This window comes from Aulostomus chinensis, chromosome 1 (genome assembly GCF_037954235.1).
Source record: "Aulostomus chinensis isolate RoL2024-O1b breed Wild chromosome 1, RoL_Achi_v1.0, whole genome shotgun sequence".
NCBI classification, from domain to species: Eukaryota; Metazoa; Chordata; class Actinopteri; order Syngnathiformes; family Aulostomidae; genus Aulostomus; species Aulostomus chinensis.
In genome coordinates, this window is record NC_141320.1 from 24,862,017 (window position 1) to 24,872,150 (window position 10,134).

Consider the following 10,134-nt stretch of genomic DNA (forward strand, 5'->3'; position numbering starts at 1 on the left):
CTGCTATTCTTCCATGAATGTGCTCATGTTGGCTGGTCCCCAACCACAGTTTCAAAGCCATGATGACATCTTTCATCAACAATCAGACTTATTTTTTCTCTATTAGGACAAATAAGGTTCCAACTGACACGGCTGGCCAACGTCCTGGAGTTCCTTCAGCCTGGAGAACCAGGTGCTGGTTCCTTCTTTTACCAGGCAGGAACGGGCAGCAGATCCAAGATCAGTAGGTGCAGATGTCTGCTTTGACTGGTAGGAGGAAAGAGAGCAGGAGAGCTGGTCAGAGACAAAGACAGATCATGAAGAAGGAGTGCTGTATTCTGCTAGCACATGCTAGTGACAGTCAGAGATCAGGAGTCTCAGCAGGGAAAGATTCATCTCTTATTTCAGAGGACAATTGGACGTTCACTGGAAGACAGTGACGTGTGGTGAGGTTCATGGCTGGTGAGGCACCGACTCCATCACAATCAGATCTGTCAACATATGAAAAAAACCCTGCATTTAATAATAAAAAACAGTCAAAAAATGTTCTCCATGTTTTGGCTTCTGTCTGCCACAGCTTCTTCAGCGCTCTGGATACTTTAGCATGAACCTCCTGCTTCCACTGAAAATCCAGTTTAGAAAATTGTTTTAGCTTAGAAATGTAATCCTCCATTGTGACATTACGGCCACTCAGGAGAAAAACAATAACTGAATGACTGCACTTGACTTTCCTAACAGTAAATTGTAGTTCGCTGTCACTTCTTCTTCTGCAGTGGACCGGAGGAGGCGCAAGCAGAATCCCTGGGCTCACTAGCGCCTCCTCCATGAGGCAGGAGAACTGCGTGCCTCACCCAGCACCTTTTCGCAGCCGTTTTATGATCGCTCAGCACAAGAAACACGTTACACTCAGTGTATACAAAAACACTCTACATGATATTCACCAGCTAAACTATAGAAATGTAGTTTGTTTTGCAGAAGTATTTGAACATTTTAATAGCGCCATAGAAAGAGACAGCAATACGGGCTCCCTGCGTAGCGCGCAGCACAGTTAGCCGAGTCATTGAGCAATGCCTGGTGAGGCTCAGCTGCCTGGTGCCTCACTCTTCTCAGTATTTAAACGATAAATATGAAAAATCTGTGATTTTGAATAAAAAATAACTTAAAACTGGTTGAGTTAAAAGCAAAATAACTTTATCGTACAAATCAAAGGATAAATACAATAATTGCTTTTATTTTTTTCAATTTACATTTTTTCTTTCCATGATGACGGGCGAGGCACGGCCTCACTTGCCTCCCCTGACCGCACGTCACTGACACACACACACACACACACACACACACACACACACACACACACACACACACTGAGACATGCAGCAGCTCACAGTAACTGCCTCCGTCACACAGCAGATAGACTCCTTTCTATAACAAGATAAGCAGTAGAAATGGATGGAAGTGATGATGAACTGATGAACAGGTGATTTGTCCAAAAGTCAACATCAGATTCATTTCCAATCTGTGGAAGCAGTTTCATCTTGAGGTTCCAGGTAAGAACAGCCAGCTGTGGGCTGACACACATCTCTTCAGGAGCACTTCTATGCTCCAAACTTGTCAGGTTGAATTGTGTCTGTATTCTGAGGGCAGCAGGAGGACGGAGGAGTGAGGACACACACATTTGGAACTGAGAGCAGCTGTGTGTGGGATTTCCCCAGCAAAGATAAAACCAGCTCCTTCATGCTGGCTATGAAGGCTCACAGTCACACTGACGCAGCTACAGATACTTTGATATGCAACAGACTGGTTTCTCTTCTGCTAGTTTTTTATCAACTGTTGTCACATTTAAGGATCACTTGAGCTGATAAGATGAAGGCTCCAAAGGACCAGCTGGAGATGCCGGGGATTGAACCCAGGGCCTCATACATGCGAAGCATGCGCTCTACCACTGAGCTACATCCCCTCTGGTAGAGTCACTGTTTAACTGATGAAACACAAATTTTAGGGATAAAAAGGAAGTCAGCCTGTGATCTCAAAGGCTCTGTGATCTCAGGAGTTTCACTGTGATGTCAGCCCACACAACCTTAGACCACAGAGGCAAGTCAGGCTCCAGGAAGCTGAGGCTGCTCCGTTCTCAGTCCAGTCCAGAGTGAAGGTTTCCCTCTCAGAAGCTTTCCAATCCAGCCCAGATCCTCTCTGACTAGCAGGAGTCTTTGACCAGGAAATGAGAATTATATTGAACGTCTGCACATCCTCAGAATGAAGTAAAAGTATTTGTGTTCCTAAAATAATCTCCAGATGCTAAGATCAATTATTAACATTGATTGACAGCTCTAAACTGACCCACCATCACTATACAGTTGCAACTGAAATATTTAGAAATATTTCAAGGAAGCAGCAGGCCCTCATCTGCCCCGGTCCACCCGACTGTGTCCCCTGAGACAGATGACAGCTCACTTCTGGCAGAGGCAGTTGGGTTGAGGACCGTTGCTGATGTCATCAACTGATGTCTCCATCACCAAAGGTGACAGACAGGATGGTCATGGACATAAAACAGAGGTCGAAGAATGAGAAAGAATGGTTGTCCTGACTGAAGTTTAGCTTGAGCTTTTTAATTTGTTACTAAAGGAAGTACTGGTACAAGTACAGGCAGGCGAACTTTCCACAAATATTCAGAATTAACTTTGACAACCAAAACATGAACCAAGACGACAAAATAGTGAACATGAAAAAGGAACCAGTCCCACCTTCTTGTGTGTTCCTGCTGAAGTAAATGTTTATGAAGATTTGTTGTGTTCTTTTTCCAAAGGTCCAGCCAGCATTGCAGGTCTCAGGAGGAGGAGCCACTTCAGCAGGATCTGTGGGACAAATCCCCCCACGGTGAGACCTGTCCAGCTCCCTGCAGCTCTGCAAGTGTTACCAACTCTTCATTCCAGCTGTTTGGTTGAATCCCATTTTTTCACCTTTGAACCTTTTGAACACTGATGAGGAGGTGAGGCTGGAGGCAAAACCACAACCTCACGTCATCTGATGAACCAAAATGCCAGACACTTCCTGTCACTGCTCCAGCACCACCTGTCTCCCCTCCATGTCTTTACCATCTGTGCAGCTTCCTGCTGTCCCTGGACCCTCACAGGTGATCGCTCCACCTGGAGCCTCACAGATGGGTTCAAACCTCCCAATACCTGCAGCCCAGCCTCGACCCACTCAGACACAGTCACCCGTTCAAGCTGGGCCTGGTACCACACTCCAGTACAGACAGAGAGAAAGAAGACACACGGGATCCTTTGAAGAAAATGTAATAAAGACAGGAAGCCCCCATCACATTGTCAGTGTTTCAGTGACTGGCATTGTGAAGAGACTGAGACAAAGTCAGTTATGAATGGAGGGCTGAGTTGGAGCAGAGGGGGGCAGGATCCTGGGGGTGGACTGTCTTTAGGAGGCTGAGGTGTCTGGTGGTCTTGGTGGACCCTCTGCATCTCAAGCTGAGACCACAGAGTCCTGTGTTCTTGAGTCATTGTCTATAGTCTCTGTTGTTGGAGAGCTCAGTGTGGTCCCTGGTGGTCTAGTGGCTAGGATTCGGCGCTTTCACCGCCGCAGCCCGCGTTCGATTCCCGGTCAGGGAATGAGTTATTTAGAGGTTGAGGGAGAGGTGATCAGGTGGTCCACATGATGGTGGAGGTGATGAACTGTGAATCCATCATGGCTCCACTCTCACCCCCATTGTAGTGTTCTTGGTTCACTCTGCCATGGCCCCATGTTGAAGGGTGACTGTCTCATTCAGGTCCAACCCTTTGTTAGACTCTATTAAGTCACTGACTCCTGCAAGGACAAACTGTAATCCTCCTTAGTAGCTTTGGTTCCTTGCAGCACAGAAAGTCTGTTCACTGATGTAGGAACTGAAAATCTTAGAGCTCCGGTCCTTCGTTCCTTCCTCCACTGAGCAGAAGAAACACAGAACAGAGAGCAGTTCCTCCTACAGTTCTCAGAAAGTCTGAGGGCACCAAAGAAAGGAGGGAAATGCAATCAATGTTGAATTATTTTACATTTCTTATATTTGATCAAAGATAGAACTTAATAAGCGTCCATCAACCTGCAGGACAAACTCCTTCACTGTGTGGGAGGTTCAGAGTCCCTGGTTTGATTGCAGCTTTGACCTGAGCAGGTGTTCATCCACATCTCAGTAACAGGGGACACTTTATCACAGCAGTGGACAAACATCAGCATTCATCACCCAGCAGCTCCTCTGATCAACAGAACAAGCTGAAGTAATCTGGAGAATGAGGGCATGGATCCCTCTACCTCTCACATGCTAAGCTAGCACTCTACCATTGGAGCTAAGTCCCCTTTTGAGCTTCCATTTGAGTTTTCTGTTCCCATCTCTATGGTAACGGTCAGTTTTGACCCACATCTTCAATCAGCTGTAAAATTCACTAAAAACAATTTTCTATCATCCAAGTTGTTTCCATCTCTTGGTTTCCTTGGTAGGCTTCCTTATCCATGGAAATATTGATTTGAATATTTTGTTGTGGGCCTCTGGACCTTTTTTTAGTCAGTAAACCCTCAATTTCAATTAAAAAAATGATAAAATGAACCTTTGGGTTTGGCATAAAAGTCTTTTTTTTAGCAACAGAACTTTAATATAAACACTAAATGAAAAGCAGAACAGGCCAGAACACAAACTCTGCTCTGCCGTCCTTCCTGGTTACTGGGCATGGACTGCTGGAAGGGGCATTTTCCTCAGAAAGGGACAAGACGTTCATCCACTCTCACCTCTGGCCCTGGGTTGAATGTTGGTGCAAGGAGCTGCACCCATCTTTCCCAGACATCCCCAATGGGGGCAAGCTTGTCAGTTCTTGCTCCGGTGTCTCTGTCGTCAAATCTGAGGACTCTTGATGTTCGTTGAAAGTTCTGAAGTGGCCTTGTGGCCCGGAAAATATTTCTGCCTGTCGATGCGTCCCAGAGACGATCAGTGGCCTCACTGCAGGATCTGAACACTCCAGGAAGAAGAAGAACACCAATAGAAGCATCCAGGTGTCCCTCATCAATGTCTTTCCACTTGTCACCATGGACTTTTTTTCCTTTGAGGTTTGTCACAGCAATGCTGACTCTTTGTAGTGACAGTGGCATGAACAGAACCATCAACCATAAACAGCTCCAAACATGTCTTGATGTCACTGCCTCTCGTCACAGCAAACCTTGTGATTCCAGGGCTCATTTTGATGACATCAGCAGCAGCTTCCCTGCCATGTACATCAGGAGACACTGAGCTCCAGCCAATGTTCCCTCTAGTTTTTCATGTGTCTGGTTATCCTCACAAGCTCCCTGAGCTCACTGAGGACCACTGTGAGCACTGAAACTGGGAGACGGTTCCACAGGAGGGGAGCCTGATAGCTGAAGCCTCTGGCTCCATTCTACTTTCAGAACTCTAGGAACCACCAGTAACCCTGCATCCTGGGAGCGAAGGGTTCTAGCTGGATAATAGGGGACTAGGAGCTCTGTCAGGTAGGAAGGAGCCTGACTGTTGAGGACTTTGATGGTAGAAGGAGAATTTAGAATTCTATTCTGAATGTGACAGGGAGCCATGCAGAGAAGCCAGTACAGGAGAGACATGGTCTCTTCTACTAGTTCTAGTCAGGCAGCAGCGTTCTGGACCAGCTGGAGAGTTTTCAGGACCCACTTCTTCTTTTGGTCACAGGTTTGAAGATACCTGTGGAAGTGAAAGGAAAGGCTGCGAGAGACCTGCCACACCTCTCCAGTGACCTGGGACATGATGGCAGTGGTGGGATTTGAACCCACACCTCCTCAGAGACTGGAGCCTTAATCCAGCGCCTTAGACCGCTCAGCCACACTACCTACTGAGCTGTTCTCTGAGTTGGTCTGCTAAAGGCATGTTGAAGAGGAAGTAACATAATGATATAAAACTGATTCTGAAGGGGGACCCCTTTCCTCCCACGGTCACAGGAAGTGACGACAGCGCTGCTAGAAGCAGGAAAGAAATGGTAAAAGGACTCAGTTTGTACAGAGCCTTTCTACCTCAGCAGCACTCAAGGAGCTGAACAATGTCCTCTCATTCACACACTCACACACTGATGCTGAAGGCTGCCATGCAAGGAGCCAACCTACTCATCAGAAGTATTTAGGGGTTCAGTATCTTACTCAAGGACACTTTGACATGGTCACTAGAGAAAGTGAGGATCAAACCAGCCACCCTTTGGTTGCCAGACGGCCACGCTACTCCTGAGTCATGTGACCTGGATAAGATGGTGAACTACAGCTGATCGCCATGCTAGCAAACCCCTTTTGTTTGGTTTGGTTGTTGTTTAGTGACTGTGGATGAATACACAGGAGAAGTTGAGCATAAATTTGTGTTCCCTGTTCACTTGAATATCTGTAGGAGTGTGAGGTGGAAATACTACTTGGAGGAGAATGAGAGTTCAGTCTCAGCACTATGACCTGTGCTGACACTAAAACATGTCAGCCCACAGAACAAAGATGGCAGTCCTCTGGGAAAGCAGGTACACCACACATACATGAAGAAACCCTACAGGAAACAAATATGTTGCCAGAGACTTTTACTCTGTTTTTGTTGTTTACCCAAGTACAGGATTGGAGGGAGACTGATGGTCGCTGTTTGGGTCATGTGACTGAAGTCATCCAGTCATGTGACTGAAGTCATCCATTCATGTCAGTGATTTCACTTGGCAGGACTCTCATTACCAAATCGGCCGCTCTGCAGCACAATACACAATCATTAGCTCAGTGCTACGTGAGCCAAGAGCAGCAGGTGAGCAGACAAGCCGCGTTACCTGTCCGAAGCAAAACATCCGGCGCGGAAATGACGTCACCCGTCAGGAGCAGCGAGAGAGAGAGAGAGAGAGAGATGGGGCAGGGAGGGAATCGCCCCTCTTATGAGTGAGGGCGCCTCCGGTGGTTGGCTGTGCAATTGCCAATTAGGCATGACAGCTCACAGCTGTCTGTGCTGCCACACACCGATTCAGGCCTGGACTCCTGTCTCGCTGCCAAACTCCGCCTGACTCCGTAGAGCTGGTCAGCCTCCACTCAGTCCTCTTCATTTGGTTGGAGGTCACCATCGTTCATCCTACACACCTTTCCACCTGCCTCTTTGACGTCTACTTGAAGCTCAGATAAATCCAGGCTAATTCATACCTGCTACTCAATATGGGCCTTAATTACTCTGCTGGAATTATCTCTCTGTCTTAAGGGTTTTCTTAATTGTATTAAATCCTCTTTAATTTCCAAGAAGTCTTCCAACTCATTCATTCATGCAAGCCACTGATCCACAAGACCTCATTGATGAGCTTCAACCTGAGACTGAGTGTTTCTCGTTGGATGAGACACCCATTCAATGAGACTCATTGTCAGTCCATTGAAATCTACTGGTGTTCCTGGTGAGTTGATTTAACAACATGAGCTGACAGAATCTACGTTCAGGTAGGAACCACCACATCCAGGGTTCTGGACCTTTGAGCAGGCAGAGCCATCAAAGTAGCAGACTAAGCTAGCAGACATTAGCATTGAGAAGAAACTGATACCTGAGCCTACTTTTGGGTCTGGTCAGGTGATGACACAATAATATGACATCATTGTCAGACTGACGCCTGCTCAACACTGACCAAACACTATGGCATTGTGGGAAATTTCTGCTTGGCTCGCGTCCATCAATACATATGAAGAAATTTCTCCAGAATCAGGATTGACAGTGGATACAATTGATTCCAAACTGGTTTTTCATTCTGAGTCGGGTGCAGGTGTGGAACTTCAGACACAGTCTGTGTTTGTGTTGTTCATTCAGTGATTTTTCTTACAATTCCCAATCACAGCTGCAGAAAGTGAGAGAACAAGCAGGGATGTTCAAGATGAACGCCCAACGTGGGGCTTGAACCCACGACCCTGAGATTAAGAGTCTCATGCTCTACCGACTGAGCTAGTCAGGCTACACCTGAGTAGCTTCAATAGCCTGAAGTGATCAGAGTGAGAGACGCTACAAGCTCTCCATCAGACTCACAGTCACATGAGCCATCACATGATTGATGAATGACCACAAACACCTTCATCTTTGACAAAGAAGTCAAATAAAAGGTGAACCACAGATGAGACACCAGTGGTAAAAACACTAAAGTGCTGTCAAGGAGAAACAGGATACGAGCAAACACACACACAAGTTACAGAGAGAGAACTCTCCCAGAGGGAAACACTCAAAGGAGAACCTAGACATCATCAGGCTGGATGACCTCATCAACATGAGACAGGTGGATAGGAAACAAGCTCAGAGATGTCAGGAACATGAGATCCAAGTGGTGAGAGAGCAAGAACTGGTGAGGTTCCAGAACCAGGAGTGAGGTGGAGCCTGCATCACCTACTGGGAGCTTTTAGTCTAAGGTTCAACTTGGACTGGAATGATTTCTGGAGAGACAACGTGCAGGGAGGGAATTTGGAGATGAAGAACAAGTTCCTCTCAGGCTTTAATGGAGTTTTCAGGGGTCAAACAGACCCTCCTCTGATTGGTTGTCAGATGTGTTCTCATTGCACCACAGCCTCCAGGTTGAGGGTTCTGGTCCGAGTCAGACACATTGACTCTGATGCTGCTGAGCCTGAAGGGAGGATGAAGAAAGGAGTGTCTGAGAGAGCTTCACCAGACCAACTGTCCAGTTGAACAACAAACACTAGTCAGTAGGAATGTTGCTGCTGGGACCCTGATTCAAACCAGGGTTGCTGCAGCCACAACACAGAGGACTGACCACTAGAGGATCAGGGCCTCCTGGAGGCTGAGGTTGGAGCTGCTCTGTCTTTGTCTCACTGAGAGATCAAAGACAATTGGAGTCCACAAAGAAATCATTGAGAAATCAAGGAGAGATCAAAGAAAGAATTCTAAGATTAAAAACAGAACTCTGAGATCAAAGGTTGAAGTTCCCCAAGGTTCAGTTTTAGCTCAGACCCTCTTTAATATCTCTGTACTGCCACTTGTCGTCAGGAGACTCAGTATAAACCTCCACAGTCCTGCTGATGTCACTCAGCTGGACATCGCCGTGTCTCCTGGTGACTCAGGACCAGTTGATGTCCATTAACCTGTCATGGAGGCAGAGAACAAAACTGAGGTCTTAATTAAAGCTGGAGGCAGTGTTGTTAGGGCCTGAGCCTCCTTCTGTCCACTGCAGCCCAGTAGCAGGAGTCATCCTGAATCCAAGGATGTATTTTATGAGAGCGGTGGGACTTGTAGTTTAGGAGGTAGAAGCCTCAGTGTGACACCAAGTGAGAATCAGAGCTGAGCCTCTAAGAGCCCCTCCCCCGCTGCTCTCTGTCAGAGTGGAGAGGAGAGAGGATTTTTGGAGAGTTTGTTGTTTGAAAAAGGCTCATCAATCCCCAGATTGTGGTCAAAAGTTGAATGTAACATATTTTAGTAGGCATTTTTGTCAGGAATGTAGTGAAGTTATTTGTGAAGTGGAGAGAGTTACAGTGTAGACGAGAGAAGCGTCAGTTTGAGGCTATGTGTGTCTGAGGAGACAGCCTCCCATTGGTTTACATTGTAGGGTGAAAAGTGGGTCCTGGACTTTGTCATGACTCAAACAATTTGTAGTTGGTTTCTGTTGGTTTGGTTTGCTTGACTGGTTGTTGTTTGTTGACCTTGCAAATCCATATTTTGGGTTCTGGCTTGTTCTGCTTTTCATTTTGTGTTTGTATTAAAGTTCTGTTGCTGAAAAAATAAATCCAGGGTTTAGTGACTAAAAAAAGGTCCAGAGGCCCACAACTAAATCTTCAAACCAATATTTCCATGGATAAGGAAGCCTAACAAGGTCACCAAGAGATGGAAACAACTTGGAGGATAGAAAACTGTTTTAGTTTATTTGACAGCTGATTGAAGACGTGGGTCAAAACTGACCGTTACCATGGAGATGGGAACAGAAAGCTGACACAAGAGGAAGGTTCCAGCTCTGAAAAAGGAGTTTGATCAAAATCTTGAACTGCCAGTAGAAATATCCTTTTGTATGTTGACCTTTGTTGACAGAAGTCACTTTAGCTTGGCAGTGAAAAGAATGGCTGCTAGCTTGACAAAGAGCTGCACAAACCAGGTTCAAGCTGGACTTTGGACCCTGGTATCTGCAACGACTCCATCAACTCCTAATCTAGCAGCTCTGCTGG

At 46.4% G+C, this 10,134-nt stretch overlaps 2 non-coding genes across 2 annotated transcripts; both read right to left on the bottom strand.

The window, feature by feature from the left end:
- Nucleotides 1-1,864: 1,864 nt before the first annotated feature.
- Nucleotides 1,865-1,936, bottom strand: trnaa-cgc (transfer RNA alanine (anticodon CGC)). The gene has a single exon. It is a non-coding gene; the product is annotated as a tRNA-Ala (tRNA).
- Nucleotides 1,937-7,858: 5,922 nt separating this feature from the next.
- Nucleotides 7,859-7,931, bottom strand: trnak-cuu (transfer RNA lysine (anticodon CUU)). Its single transcript has one exon. It is a non-coding gene; the product is annotated as a tRNA-Lys (tRNA).
- Between the last annotated feature and the right edge of the window lie 2,203 nt (nt 7,932-10,134).